Source organism: Nymphalis io, chromosome 25 (assembly GCF_905147045.1).
Source record: "Nymphalis io chromosome 25, ilAglIoxx1.1, whole genome shotgun sequence".
NCBI classification, from domain to species: Eukaryota; Metazoa; Arthropoda; class Insecta; order Lepidoptera; family Nymphalidae; genus Nymphalis; species Nymphalis io.
In genome coordinates, this window is record NC_065912.1 from 2,873,732 (window position 1) to 2,890,958 (window position 17,227).

Sequence of the window (17,227 nt, forward strand, 5' to 3'; positions counted from 1 at the left end):
CGACCCGCTACCATATGTCTAACACTGATATAACGACATTAATTTATGTAACTACTAAATTTCTGAACGGATTTCTTTTATAGAATCGTAGTTTCGATTACAAATCACAGACTTTTAAATTATAAGAAAATCAAATTCTTAACGGTAAGTGACTCTTATTCATTGACATTAATGAGGGTGGAGATGAAATGGCTTAATAGTAGTACTTGTGAGTCACGTGTATTATTCGTGATTTATCTCGTGAGTCGAAAAAAGTGGTTTCAGAAACAAGAATTGCTGATTTCTCATCGTGATCCGTTCTCTTATATATTATATATATAAGATAACGTGACGCGCTTTCGCTAGTGAAATTAAAAAGTCAACATCTAAATTCTCAACCATTTTTATTAACACGTGCGAACTAAGTAACAGCAAAACATTGAGGTGCACCGTACACGGCACCGTACTACGATCCGACGCCGCGCCGTCTCCCGGCAGATCGTCGTGCCGTTACACGGTGGCCGCACCGTAGACATGGGTCACGCCCTAAGCTCCAAGCTTTCCCTTCAAGCAGACTTTGTTTTCCAGTGGGACAGTTTAATGCTTTTATTATTGTATATCAATTGATAGCGCTTCAATTTATTATTTTACCTTATCAATATTATTAATGCGAATATTATTGTGTATGGATGTTTTTTCGATAGTGGCGAAGTAGAAGTAATAACAGAAAAGTTATGCCGTTCGCTGTCACGGCGTACGAGTTGGTCTTACCTCCAAGAAGTTTGAATATGATGAATAAACGTTATGTCAATGTCTTAAGTGCCTAAAAATAGTCAGTTAATTGGAGTTATTCGCAATAATAACTTATTGAAATCGTTTTACTTGAAATTGGCTCAACTTACTCTGAGGGTGATGATATTTTGAATTTTAAGATTCTCCTGGGATTATATTATAATGAATGTCCAAAGCAATTAAATAAATAATTTAATTTTAAACGAATTTAGTTATAAAGTCCATCTCATTGTGATTGTAATGTTTAAATGAATTTGAGCTGAAAAACAGATGATAATACTATCATACAAGTGGTACTATTAAAGAGATCAGATGTGTTTTTTTTTTATTGAAAATAGTGTGTATTTTTTTAAATTAAAAATAGGCCGACTTGCGAATGGGAAACCGATGGGACGGCAATCCGACACGACCGGAAAGAGTTCAGGTGCAGGGCCAACGTCTATACGTGCAATCCGAGGCACAAGAGTGTACACACTACCAACTTCCAGACTCCGGGATGCTACTGAAAAATTTTCTGACAGAAAAACCCAATAACTTTTTATTGGCCGGACTTGGGAATTGAACCCTGGACCTCCGGGTCTGAAGCCTTACATCAAGCCACTAGACCAATGAGGCAGCCAATTGTGATTATGTTAATAACACAGTTTAATAAATATATATTTTTTTCTTCCTTATGCTTATGGTCTATGTATGTATCAAAGAGATTTAGAGATGTTTCAGTAATCAACAGGTTTAATACCGGAAGTGATCACCGCTTGGTTCGAGGCACTCTAAATATCAACTTAAAAGCCGAAAGATCGAGAATGATGAGGTCTACTCTCCGACCTACCATGCTCCAAGCTGCTCAAGGCTCCGAAAAGTTCCAAATGGAACTTCAAAACCAATTCACCGCGTTGGAAACCATAAGCAGCATTGATGAGAGAACCGACACGCTGGTCAAAATACTGCAAAACACATCCCGCAAGTGTTTTCCGCCACAGAGAAGAGACAACGCACCAAAACTCTCTGCTGAGACACTCGAGCTCATGAGAAAACGACGAGAACTACCATCGTTTTTGTCAGATAAGGCCTTAAATCGAATAATAAAAACGCTGACGCGACGCGATCTCCGACGCTCCAATACCCGTGCCATCAAGGCTGCGATTGTGCAAAATCGGGGATCGAAAGTGTTCGCTCGCAAGTTTGGGAGGCCGCGTCTGACAAAACTTAAAACTGAAAATGGTGGGGTCGTTACCTCTAGGCCTGAGAATGTCGGAGAAGTAGAGAGGTTTTATGGGCAGTTGTTCTCTTCAAGATCGGATAAACCCGTGGGAATCAGTATTGATGACCAGCGCGCCCCTCTTAAGCGCCATTACTCCGAGGAGTCATTGACCAAGGCGAGATTAGGGCGGCTCTAGAACAGCTTAAAAACAACAAAGCTCCGGGAGATGACGGAATCACAACAGAGTTGCTTAAGGCAGGCGGGACTCCGGTCCTGAAAGAGCTAGCAAGCCTCTTTAATTCCGTCATCCAACATAGCAAGACCCACTATGGTTTTTCAAGAAAGGTGATAAAACCCTCTTGAAAAACTACAGACCAATCTCCCTCCTGAGTCACGTGTATAAGCTGTTCTCAAGAGACGTCACGAACCATCTCGCCAGACGACTTGACGAGTTCCAGCCCCCAGAGCAAGCCGGCTTTCGATCAGGCTACAGCACCGTGGACCACATCCATACTGTTCGGCAGATTGTGCAGAAGACCGAAGAGTACAATCAGCCGCTGTGTATGGTATTTGTGGACTACGAGAAAGCCTTCAACTCCATCGAAACCTGGGCAGTGCTCGACTCATTGCAGAGATGTCATATCGATTGGAGATATATCGAGGTACTGAGATGTCTGTACAACGCCGCTACAATGACTGTCCACATCCAGGACTGTAAGACGAAGGCGATCCAACTGCGCAGAGGGGTGAGACAGGGGGATGTAATATCCCCGAAACTGTTCACCAACGCGTTGGAAGACGTTTTCAAAACGCTGGATTGGACTAGGTATGGAGTCAATGTAAACGGTGAGTACATCTCACACCTTCGATTTGCCGACGATATCGTCATCATAGCAGAGTCGCTGGAACAACTCACCGAAATGCTGCGTAGCCTAGGCGAGTCTTCCCGGTGTCTCGGTATAAACTTGGACAAGACCAAGGTCATGTTCAATAGGCATGTCGTGCCGGGACCGATATACGTCGAGGGGAAACCTCTCGAAGTTGTTAGTGAATATACCTACCTAGGACAGATAATACAAGTCGGTAGGAACAACTTCGAGAAGGAAGCCGATCGAAGAATTCGCTTGGGATGGGCAGCATTTGGCAACCTTCGTCAAGTCCTCAAGTCGTCTATACCGCAATGTTTGAAGACGAAAGTCTTCAACCAATGCGTCTTACCTGCCATGACATGCGGTGCCGAAACATGGACACTAACTGCGGGACTAGTCCACAAATTCAAAGTCGCTCAGCGTGCTATGGAGCGAGCTATGCTCGGAGTATCTTTGAAGGATAAGATCAGAAATGAAATTATCCGGAAAAGAACCGGAGTCACCGACATAGCTTGCAAAATTAGCAGGCTGAAGTGGCAGTAGGCTGGTCACGTATGTCGTAGGACCGATGGCCGTTGGAGCAGACGAATCCTAGAGTGGAGACCGCGAATCGGCAAGCGCAGCGTAGGGCGCCCTCCAGCCAGGTGGACCGACGACCTTAAGAAGGTGGCGGGCACCAACTGGATGCGGAAGGCGGAGGACAGGGAGCTTTGGCGCACCTTGGGAGAGGCCTATGTTCAGCAGTGGACAACGATTGGCTGTTGATTGATTGATTTTTTATGTATCAAAGCGATATATTCGCATGTATAGAATCTTCTTATAGAATCTCTTAAAAAAAATTGAACTAGCAAAAAGACCTTAAAATTCTAAGGTGTCACAATTATTTTAATTCGAAAGTCAAAACGTTGTGTTGGGTAGTTATTTAAAAACTGCGAGAAAAAACACGGGCGAAAACTAGTATTAATATAAACGAAAGTAAGGACATACATACATATATCTTAAGCTGGAATAGTAATTAATCAACGCCTCCGTTCCTGGTTATTAAGCCCCCTCTTATTCACTCTTATGATAACAACTTCCACTACTGCTTAAGCTGGGTGCTTATTCAAACTAAATACAAAACTAAATATTTAATTTCTAAATAAGAATTCAAACCTAAATAAATAATATTAGTGTATACTTGCATTATTTCCATAATTAACTTAAATAAACTTTCCCTTTGTGACATTTTTGTTTGGTTTTTTATCATTTATGTTATTTATATAAATTATTATTGATATTTAAATATAATTGTATAAACAAATGCAAATAAAAAAATTATTCTCACTAAAATTCGCAAACTAACATTGAACACTGAACTAAATTAGTTTGACAAACTTTTTAAAAGCTACGTGTGTTCAAAGTTTTAATTCGATGTTTCCTATACAAAATGCTAAACTAACTTTAAATTGCCGATATAGCAGAGACAATACTATAAAACTGGAACCGAACATTATATTAACTAAATAAAGAGCGAGTAACCTACGAAACTAACCACTTAGAAATTTAAACTTTTTTTTTAGTTTTAAAATACAAAAGCAGTGATGGTCAATAAAGCGAGAATTTATCTTCAGAATTTGCGGGAGACCTCAAGGAGAGATTTAAAAATTGCTTTTATAATAATTAAAAAGTGTCATTACAACGCTAGGAGCCTAAAAGTGAATAATTTTATTGTTCTCATTAAATGGCCGCGCTATTCAGAGAACGCAAATTTGATTTATTTTGCTATTAGGCTGCGGTTATTGTAAATGCCATCAAATTTTATTATACGTAATATTTTAGGCCGCAATATCGATTACATGCGCTTAAATTTATGTATGATTAAAGGCTTTAGAGATTTTCACAGGACAACATAAACATTTTTGATGTTTCAACTGACTCATAATTGCTCAAAGAATTAGAATAATATGACGGAAGTACTACAATTATTACTTAATACTATTAATTATTACCGATACGAAATTGAGGTTTATTTTTACTCATTTGCCTTCCAAAAGGATTTTTTTTTAAATATATCATCTTAAAAATCTAGTATATAAATTATTTATAAGCATTTCTCTATTTTATGTATTTAAATATATGTTACTAATCTTAGTTCGCGACTTTGCCCGTTTTTGTGGTGGAGGGTGTTGTTGTATGTTACCCTATGGTTTTTTTGTTCCCCTGACAACTTGTATGCAAAATTTAATGATGATCGGTTGAGTAGTTAAGACGTGTAAGTGTAACAACCAAACAAACGTACTTATACCTTCCTGTAGGAAGGCATACACGAGAGCGGATGCACAGCGCAATGTACAGATTGGTCTTTTTTTTTTTTTATATTCGCCGGGAGGGCAAATGACTCTACTCCACCTGATGGTAAGTGGTAGTAGAGTCCAAACGCGACGACGGCCAGTACAGACGGGAAAAACGTTCTGCAGTAGCCGCCTTCGCCTTGCCGGCCCGCAAGATGCCTCTTCACGTCTCGTTTGAAGGAACCCGGGTTGTAAGAGGAGGGGAACACGTGAGCTGGTAAGGAATTCCATTTTTTAGAAGTGCGACAAAGAAAGGAGTTGCCAAATTTCTTTGTTCGCGATGGAATTGATGTCACAGTTAGGCGGTGACATCGAGAACCAGCTCGAGTGGACTTAAGAAGGAAGGGGGAAGCAGGAATTAGAGAGAATAATTCCTCAGAGCACTCGCCGTGATACAGTCGATAGAAAGCGCTTAGTGCTGCTATCTCACGACGCAATTGTAAAGGTTCAAGGGTGTTTGTGACCTTTACGTCGCCAATAATGCGTACGGCACGTCGCTGCAACCGGTCCAAGGCCTCAAGTAGGTACTTAGCGGAGCCATCCCAAAGGTGCGAGCAATATTCCACGTAAGACCGTACCTGTGTTTTGTACAGCAGGCACAGTTGTTGTGGCGTGAAAAAGCGCCGCACCTTGTTCAGAACTCCGAGTTTCCGTGAAGCTGTTTTTATAACAGCCTCGATGTAATCCCTTGGACTAAGGTCGCAGCGAACGTCAATCCCCAGCATGGCGATTTTGCTTTGCATCACCAGCGGAGTACCACAGAGGGAGGGAAGAGGGGAAAATGTTGACTTTTTCGCCGTGAGAGCGCATACCTGTGTTTTCTTGGCATTAAACACAACAAGATTATCAGAGCCCCATTTGGCGATGAGCTCTAACGTCCTATCGAGTTCAATGACAAGATTCTCCCGCCTCTCCTCAGTTTCCGCCCGCCCAGCCACTGCGCGTCCGTGGTATCCACCATGCACTGTACTATCATCTGCATAGCAATGTATGTTCCCAAGGGAGAGCATATCATTGATATGCAAAAGAAAGAGTGTGGGAGATAGCACAGATCCCTGGGGGACCCCAGCATTCACTACATAGAATTGTGAAGCGCAACCATCTACTAAAACACGAAGGCTACGCTTGTGTAGGAAGCTGGCAATCCAGGTGCATAGCTGAGCAGGCAGACCATATGCCGGTAGCTTGGAGAGAAGACTTCTGTGCCAGACCCTGTCGAAAGCCTTGGAGATATCGAGGCTGACAGCCAACGATTCTCCATGTTTGTCGATAGCTTCACCCCAGAGGTGTGTTACGTACGCTAGAAGATCACCTGTGACCGTTTTGGTCGAAACCCGTACTAACGATAATTAATTAGACAGTGATCTTCTAGGTAATGGATCAGTTGGTTGTTTAAAATCCGTTCCATCACCTTACAAAGTACTGAGGTGATAGCTGTTGGCCGATAATTTGCCGGGTCAGACCGATCCCCTTTTTTGGGAACCGCTTGCACATTAGCTCTTCTCCAAGCCTCCGGCACACTTCCCGAAGAGAGAGAAAGTTGGAACAGGCGCGTTAACACAGGAGACAGCTCCGCTGCGCACTTCTTCAGCACTATGGCTGGTATTCCATCGGGACCGCTAGCTTTCCGTACATCAAGTGATTGCAGCTCCGCACGCACATCACGTTGCCTGATTTTAATATCAGGCATCGTATGGCCACATGCAGGTATTATAGGTGGCAGTGCACTACAATCATCGATGACGGAATTGTCGACGAGATCTGAGCTAGGAATGTAGTATTCCATTCCCAGCATGATCTCGCCAGCAACAGCAGCGGCACTAGCTGTCGGGTCATTCCCACTGAAGCAACGTTCCTTCCAAGGGACCGACGCATAGTAATCGCGCATACCGTCCCAATCCGCCGACTTATAGTGCCAAACGCGACGTTTGCATACCGCTAGTGGCGGCAGCTTGGCCTGTGGCACTCTGGTAGAAATAAGGCTGTGATCCGAAGAGCCAAGAGGAGCCTGAACCACAACCTGATATTCCACCGGGTGAGAAGTCAGCAGAATCAGCAGGCCTTGTTTCGCATCCTAGGGGCTCCCGTAGCTTCTGGCGTTTGACCAAGTCTGTGCAAAACAATTTCGGCCAACCTTCGCTACCACCGCTCAGAAATCCGGACGGATCGCTCGCTCGCAGTCCGCAAGAGCAAGCTGATCTCCTGGCTAAACTCTTTGCCGATAACTCCGTGATCGATGATTGTAGTGCACTGCCACCAACAACACCTTCATGTGGCCACACGATGCCTGACATCAAAATCAGGCAACGTGATGTGCGTGCGGAGCTGCAATCACTTGATATACGGAAAGCTAGCGGTCCTGATGGAATACCAGCCATAGTGCTGAAGAAGTGCGCGGCTGAGTTGTCTCCTGTGTTAACGCGCCTGTTCCAATTTTCTCTCTCTTCGGGATGTGTGCCGGAGGCTTAGAGAAGAGCTAATGTGCAAGCGGTTCCCAGAAAAGGGGATCGGTCTGACTCGGCAAATTATCGGCCAATAGCTATCACCTTCTCCTCAAAAAGGGAGAAAGCCTTAGCTCAGCAGTAGGACATTTACAGGCTGTTACTTACTAACTTACTTAGCTATCACCTCAGTACTTTGTAAGGTGATGGAACAGATTCTTAACAACCAATTGATCCATTACCTAGAAGATCACTGTCTAATTAATTATCGTTAGTACGGGTTTCGACCAAAACGGTCCACAGGTGATCTTCTAGCGTACGTAACACACCTCTGGGGTGAAGCTATCGACAAGCATGGAGAATCGTTGGCTGTCAGCCTCGATATCTCGAAGGCTTTCGACAGGGTCTCGCACAGAACTCTTCTCTCCAAGCTGCCGGCATATGGTTTGCCTGCTCAGCTATGCACCTGGATTACCAGCTTCCTACACAAGCGTAGCCTTCATGTTTTAATTGACGGTTGCGCTTCACAAGTCTATGTAGTGAATGCTGGGGTCCCCCAGGGATCTGTGCTATCTCCCACACTCTTTCTTTTGCATATCAATGATATGCTCTCTCTTGGGAACATACATTACTATGCAGACGATAGTACAGTGCATGGTGGATACCACGGACGTGCAGTGGCTGGGCGAGCGGAAATTGAAGAGAGGCGGAAGGATCTTGTCATTGAACTCGATAGGACATTAGAACTCATCGCCAAATAGGGCTCTGATAATCTTGTTGAGTTTAATGCCAAGAAAACACAGGTATGCGCTATCACTGCGAAAAAGTCAACATTTTCCCCTCTTCTCTCCCTCTGTGGTACTCCGCTAGTGATACAAAGCAAGAGCGCCATGCTGGAGATTGACGTTCGCTGCGATCTTAGTCCAAGGGATTACATCGAGGCTGTTATAAAAACAGCTTCACGGAAACTCGGAGTTCTGAACAAGGTGTACACAGGTATGGTCTTGCGTGGAATATTGCTCGCACCTTTGGGATGGCTCTGCTAAGTACCTACTGCTGGCCTTGGATCGGTTGCAGCGGAGTGCAGTCCGCATTATTGGCGACGTAAAGGTCACAAACACCCTTGAACCTTTACAATCGCGTCAACCTTTACAGTTGCGTCGAGAGATAGCAGCGCTGAGCGATTTCTATCGACTGTATCACGGCGAGTGCTCTGAGGAATTATTCTCTCTAATTCCTGCTTCTCCCTTCCTTCATAAATCTACGCGAGCTGGCTCTCGATGTCACCGCCTAACTGTGACATCAATTCCATCGCACACAAAGAAATTTGGCAACTCCTTTCTTTGTCGCACTTCCAAAAAATGGAATTCCTTACCAGCTCACGTGTTCCCCTCCTTCTACAACCCGGGTTCCTTCAAACGAGGCGTGAAGAAGTATCTTGCGGGCCGGCAAGGCGAAGGTGGCTAGTGCAGAACATTCTTTCCGTCTGTACTGGCCGTCGTTGTGTTTGGACTCTACTACCACTTACCATCAGGTGGAGTAGAGTCATTTGCCCTCTCGGCGAATATAAAAAAAAAAAACTTTTGCAGTAAGGATAAAGACAATACTGTCTACTGTCACACATTACTTACATTTTATCTCATAGTATATATAAAAAATGTGTATATTATATAAGTGTGTTGTCATTGCTAAATGTATGTGGTTTGCCAACATAAAACGATTTTAAAATTAGAAATTTATTTTTTATAAGTATGTTGCAAATCAGTGTACAAAATTCAGTTTAAAAATTTACTATTCGATAATAATGAATGATATAATAAATATTTAACAGTTATATATTGCATCACATAGCATCATATGTAATATGAAATAAAGATATAGATAACATGCAAGCTGTATGGTCCTATGATGTTAAATGATAACCTTTAGAATTTGTATTTCATTCGTGATATATTCAAAATCGTTTACAGTACAAAAATATTCATCAGGTCCCGTCATGTCTGCAGTCCGACCCTAATCAATGGAGATAGCTCATGGAAATTACGGTTGACAGGGGTGACAAGTTGTGACATGTCATTAAATAAGTTCAAGTTGCGTGTACATGAAATAACTTGGATTTGTAAGGGATAACATTCAAGTTAACAATAGCCTATGATCTCTATCTTTGCCCATTGTATGTTTTTGCTAGGAAAAGGGATTTGAAATTACAATAAGCAGTCGTTTAGTTTTTTTTTAATTCTATGGCTTTGTCTAAAAAGTGCTTTTTGTTAGGAATAAGGTCCTCCAGACCGATTTCGGCCACGGAGGTCAATCCCAAGAGAGATTAGCCAACTGCGCAGGACATATTATAGTGCACAAGTGTATGCGCAAACAAAGGTGCACTCTCTATTCCCTAGCTCTCGTAATCAGAAGGGACGGCAATCCGACACGACCGAAAGAGTTCAGGCGCAGGACCAACGGCTTTACGTGCGTTCCGAGGCACGGACACACTTCCAACTTTCAGACCCCGGACTGCTACTGAGAATTTTCTGACAGAAAAACCCAATAACTTTTTATTCACCTGAGAATTGAACCCAGGATCTCCGGCTCCGCGGTCTTACATCTAGCCACTAGACCAACGAGGCAGTCAAAAAAGTTTACTACAGCACACTATTCTATATAATATTATTTATAAAACACATATTTTTTTTGGAAGATTTAAAATTACGTCTACGTATATTCATGTCTATTATCTTCACTTCACATAAAAAAGTGAAAAACTTTTTTTTTATCAATTTATAGAAAGTTCTCGTTAAAGCAATTCGTTTTAACATACTCATATATAATAAAATCCTTGATATCATAAAATAATTCATGTGTTTTTGTTTGTCACTTATGCGTTCTTACACCAATTAACCGATTGATTTGCAACTGAACAAATACACCAGCCCGCATTTGAGCAGTGTGGTAGAAAACTCCAAATGTTTTCCTTAATAGGAGAGGAGTCTGTACCCAGCAATGGGATATTTACAGACTATAGAGAAAAGTCTTAACATTCAGTTAAGATCAAAATCAAAATCTGATATTTTTAAAATGGCCGCACATTCTAAGAACAATTTTCATTCTTATGTTTAATAAAGAATTTCAACTTTCGGATTTCAATCGAAGTAGGTCAGGCTCAGGAAATTGCAACTTCGACTATTGAGCTATAGACTATATACGCTTAAGACTAATATTAAAACTCATAAGATTATATTACACAATAGCTATCCTTCCAGTTTCGCACGGCACTCACTCACTCATTAAAGCTTTTATATCGTAATATCATATAACTGTTTTAGGTGGCGTAGCGCACACCAGTAAAGCTCCAAGTCGGCATGATTTTTTCCGATATCTTCATAATCATATTTCAATCAATGTACACAAAACATTAATGAATTATACATCTACACCTTCCCAATGAATCACTCCGTTTATTCACTAATAAACCTTATGAAAATCAGTTCGGTATTTTTTGTATTATATGTATTATTGGACCGAGATGGCCCAGTGGTAAGAACGCGTGAATCTTAATCGATGATCGTGGGTTCAAACCCGGGCAAGCACCACTGAATTTTCATATGCTTAATCTCGTGCTTTACGGTGAAGGAAAATATCGCGAGGAAACCTGTATGTGTCTTATTTCACTGAAATTCTGCTACATGTGTATTCCACCAACCCGGCACCAATTGGAGCAGCGTGGTAGAATATGCTCCAAGCCTTCTTCTCAAAATGGGAGAAGAAGCATTTAGCCCAGCAGTGGGACATTCACAGGCTGTTACGGGATGTATTCAATTATGAAGCACACTCAACAGGCAGCCTTTGTTAATTAGCTAACAATATTGCAACTATAAGAACCTTTAAGCGCTTCTGATAGATTGATGAGGATGATTATAACTAATTAACTTAAAATTAATTATTTCACATTAGACATTCAATATAAGACTCGATCTTGATCTAGCACTTTTTGTACTCGACTACTTTTAGTCAAAGTTTTCTTAACATTGTGTCGAACACTTTACTTGAGTATACTAAGTTTTTATCCAAACATTTTTGCAATATTCTTTCTACGTGTTTACTAATCCTTATTCCAGCGCGCTCCATTAGTCTTATATTTTAAGGAAAGATTTCCTTTAGGAATTAATTTACATGAAATAATATATTGCAGACACTTGATATAAACAAATATATTAACATTATAAAAATTTACAAAGTAAATATATTAACATTCCGTTAGTAACTTGTTGTTGATCAAAAGTGCCTACATAACATTCCATATGCAGGTTTCCTCACGTAATGAAGGAAATCATGAAGGATATTTTACCCGTGCCTGAAAACGCATTCCTCGATTGAGACTTGCTTGAGCCATTAGATCGGCTCAGCTCAAACATATATTATAAATATATTAAATAATAAAACAAATGGTAACTTAGAAATGAAGAACAATTATGTAAGAACAAACTTGATAGTCACCGCAAAATACGCTGTTGACATGTCAGGCAGTGTCAGGCATATGCGTTAACTATAGTAATTATAATTGCGTAATATTATTGACGGACGGACGGACAGCCCGCACCGACACACAATGGATCTCTATCGAGTGTGGAAGCGAAAGCAAGCTCGTGCGCTGCGGCCCAAGGTCGTCCGTTTAAACACAGACAGACTCGTGCACGCGTATATGATTTTCTCGTACAATGAAAAATGGTTTCATTTGATAAAAGTATTATCAAGTATAATAACAATTTACGATTTTTATTGAAAGCCGACATCCACAAGCGTAGTTTCTTTTTCTTCACTTTATTTATGCACATAATATAATTATTACTATTATTAATTACTATCACCACAATAGACGCAGCTGCAACGATACGTTCTCTTTCACTTTGCATTTTTTAATTACAAAATGACTTAAGTCTTAAGACCGCCACGCAACGTAAGAACCTTAACAATTAAAGTTGGTTGATACGCTTGGTGTTTGTATACTTTAATAGCGTATCACTGAAACTTGGTTCACAACATTTCATGAGTTATATATGAAGTTATATCTTACAGAATGTCTCTGTTGTACTTTGTTGACAATTAATTTGAATATTCCAATTTATTATTTGTGTTATAAATAAAATACTTTCCAATTATAATAGTTTTTTTTATTAATATTTGCATTTTATCACAAAATCTTTAATATTTAATTCTAATTGACTAGAATTCAAATAAACATGACTAGACATAATTTAACTTACGACTTCATTATATCTTAGTATTTAATGACAAAGGGAAATGTTGCAACTTATACTATAAAATAAGTTGAAGAATACATATATGAATTCTCATAGAATCTTACATGGAAATCTGAAAGTTAACATTTTGCTATCCATTTAATTCGTAAAACAATCACAATACTAGAATATATTATTACAATGAAACCTTACATTACATATAATTTACAATATCATCCATATAGGTTTATTTGTTACATAATTATTATAAATATTAATAGATGTTATTAAATAAATAAACCGAAAACAAATGACTACACTTGAGGATTTTATGTGTAGTCATTAATAATTTTTACTATTATACAATATAATATTATACAATATATATATTATTAATGCTTAACTTGTCTAATTATCAATATAAAGTGACGAAATGTTTTCATGTTTGCTTAAGTATATTTTTATCTGTTAACTATTTAAAACAAAACAGATAAAATGGTATACCCCAAATGTTGTATAAGGCTGTTCTTAAAACCTAAAATGGTAAATACCAAATGGCAAGTTTTCATAGAAAACAACATATAAAGAAAACTAAAGAAAACTCAAATGAACAACCCTAAATGGAGGGGAAGTTGTTATTGAACTTTTAATGAAAAAAAATATTATTTATAATAGTATTTGAATATATTAAATACTAGGTTTCACCAGGGGCTTTGTCCGCATTTTAGGGTGGCAGGTACTAGGTAAAAAAGGTGCAAATGTTGTTAAAAGTTAAAGCTTGTTTCATATCAAATTTCATCAAAATCGGTTCAGTGATTTAGACGTGCGTAATAGACAGGCTGGGTTAGTTTCACATTTATAACATTAGTACAGATTGACGAGAGTCTCGTCTATTTGTAATTAAATTTTAAAGTCTGTAAATAAAATTTGCATTTAAAATCCATTACCGCTACTCAAAAGATTAGCCGATTTAATTTGGCTTTGTTTATTTGTTAATGATAAGCCACTTGAGCGGAAACCGCACGAAACGCGACGCTCTCTATTAATTATTTATCTTTATTACAATGTAAAACAACAAAATGTTATGTTTTAACTTATCTATTAAAATCCTTATCCAAAAACAACGAATAGGCTACTTATTTGACTCTTTTTTATATAGTATAGGTGGAGTCGAGCATATGGGCCACATGATGGTAAGATGACCAACGCCTATAGACATTGGCATTGTAAGAAATGTTAACCATCGCTTACATCGTCAATGCGCCACCAACTTTAGGAACTAAGATGTTATGTCCCTAGTGTGTCTGTCTTCCTGGTTGAATGTATATATTCTATTCAAACGTGTAATAACAACGTTTGTTTATATTTTTGCCGGAAAGGCTCCACTCCGATGGTAAGTAGTGGTGGAGTCCAAACACGACGACCAGTACAGTCGGGAAGAATGCATTGGCCATCCTTGCCTTGCCGGCCCACAAGATGTATCTTCACGCCCCGTTGGAAGGTACCCAAGTTATAAGTGAAGGGGAACACGTGTGCTGGTCAAGAATTCCATTTTTTGAAGTGCGACACAGAAATGAGTTGCCAAATTTCTTCATCACAGTTAGACGGTGAGAGCTTGATGTTAGTACTAATAAGAAATTCAGCTACGTTTTAGGTTCAAATGCTTTCAAACTTTTGATAAAAATTTATTATAGCTATGACCATAAGAAATATTTACATGATAAGTCTGTTTAATAATAATAGTCGAAGTATATGGCTTAAACTTAAATATTTATATTAACATTCCCCATGGTCGGTTTAAATATATTTATATCTCTTAAAGAATACAAAAAGTCACTTAAAATGAGAAATAATATATACATTAATTTAGTTTAAAAAGTCTCTCGAATACAGTTATTTTAATATATAGAAACTAAAAAAAGATGAATGAAGTAATAGAAAAAAAATATATACTAAAAAAACAATCAAAGCAACGCATAGCGGTCTTTGATTACTATTAATATTGACAATTAATGTTTATATCGCTTAAAAAAATCAATGAAATGAGTGAAAAACTTTTAACAAGCCGTGAAATGGTATTCATTTTATCTCAAATAAATATATAAGAAAAACATTTTAAGAGTTGGTAAATTCTGTTAAAAATCAAAACACTTACATTCTTATATAGAAATATTGATGTCTATTGATGTCTGTGTATCCTACACACATATTTTTTATTTGCACATTTTTTTTATTTTATATTTTTTCCACATTTTAGAGGTAAATAAGTATTATTAGTATGCTAATTCAAAACAATTAACAATTAAAATAAGTATTATTAAAATCTGTTCAAAATACACATTGAGATGCATATAAATATTTTTTTAATTGAAAACCTTTTTTGTTTGAATTGTTGTAGTGAATGGATCGAGGTAGAAAGAGCAAGTCCTAAAAAAACTATTAATCCGCTACGGAGCGATTTTAACATAATTTTCACCAACTTCCAGAGACTTCAAAGCAACTTGACATATAAAGTAATGACAATACAATAATAAAACAATAAATAATAATATGAAATATATTATTTTTATATTAAGTTAATTATCGTAAAATAATGCTTAAGCGTAGAGTCTACTTACAACTTACTGACTTTATCAAAACTCTAAATAAAATTATTTAAAGCTATTATTATATCAGAACTTGCAACCACGCGAATATTGCTTCATAACGCTGATTAAAATTACCAATTTATCAATATTTCAAGTATAGTTCGAGTACTTCTTGACATTTTATGTGATTTATGCATAATTGGTTTTAGCATGCATGATAAAAAAAATTTAATACTTATTACATATGCAATATTCACGCAATTAATTTTTTTTAATATCGAATTATTTATGTCATCGCGTTAACATATAAAACGGTACACATTTTGAAACTTATAATATTTTTTAAGCTATTTACAGTTTTCATACAGATAAAAAATTAATATTTGGAATGGAATACGTTCTTCAATTTGGTTTTTTAATAAATAATTTTTATTATTTTTAAAGTTTTCAATACGTCATTAGAAGACTGATTATATGTTTACAAAATTATGATTTAATTATAATTTGCTTAATGGATTTATAATAACGTATTTTATATAAAATTGTAATACATTACATTACTTATCTATTCTATTCTATTATATATATATACATTTATAAATATTTTTAAAATCAATTATTGAGTGTTAAGATTTTTTTTGTTTTGGTTTGTTGACTAGAAATACAAATAACGTTGACAAAGTCATAGCCTTAGTTCTTTCAAAAACTAAAAGAAGAATATATAAACAAAAAAATGTGACGAATTTCTTTGTTACATTAAAACATTCGTCACAATCACAAACTGTAAAAAGAACTATATCCGATTGCTTTGGTTTCTTTCAAACTAAACTTTATTGTAACTAAACCACGACAAACAAACTACAGAAAATCCGCACAACATAATATCCGTCCAGCAGAAATCAGCGCAACGGTAAATTGACGCGGCAGAAATCGCGACCGTAAAAACAAGAAACCGTGTTATTGTAAATGTGTGTTGATGAATTCGGTAATAATAATTATAAATAAAACCTATATTCTGTTCCGATTTCATTTTGTTTATCGTATTCATATAATTTGTTTACATTTTTAATTAATAAAAAATATTACTTCGGTAATTAAAACATATTTTGTTGTTATATGAGATCATTTGCAGTTTGCGGTCGGTTTCTGAAAGGCTAATCAAATAGTCGATTGTAATATTATCGGATATCGAAAGAGTAGTAAAGCATAAAATTATATTATTAATTATTAACGTAATATAAAATTACTAATAAAAATAATAATTTTGATAATTAAATAATAAATTATTATTTATCAGCAGTTACTATTGGTGTCACATACGCTATTCGTCGAGAAATGCTCATTAAAAGAAGTCATATTATAAAAACATAACCTTAATTATATCTAGTTACTATATTTCAAGAACGATTAGTTTTTCTTACGGATAGTAGAATTGTCTACGTGGCATAATTCAGAGGCTTCCATTGACTTGCTGCTTACTGATTAGAATGCTACGAGTAACTCATAGTAAGGTATATATGATGATGATATACTAGAATTTGTTTCAATAAAAAAATGTAAACGTCAATTGCACAATAAATAATATAAAACCTCTTGCTTTAGTTCATAAACATTTCGATGCCAAATTTAAACGAATTTGATTTTTGACACCAATTTGCAGAATTTGAACTTACGTTAATTAATTGCTATTACCAAATTTCGGGTAAGTTTGAGGATGGATTAATTGGAGCTATATTTTTAGAACTCAATACCTACTATACAAAAATCAGTCCTTAATCAGCACGAAAATC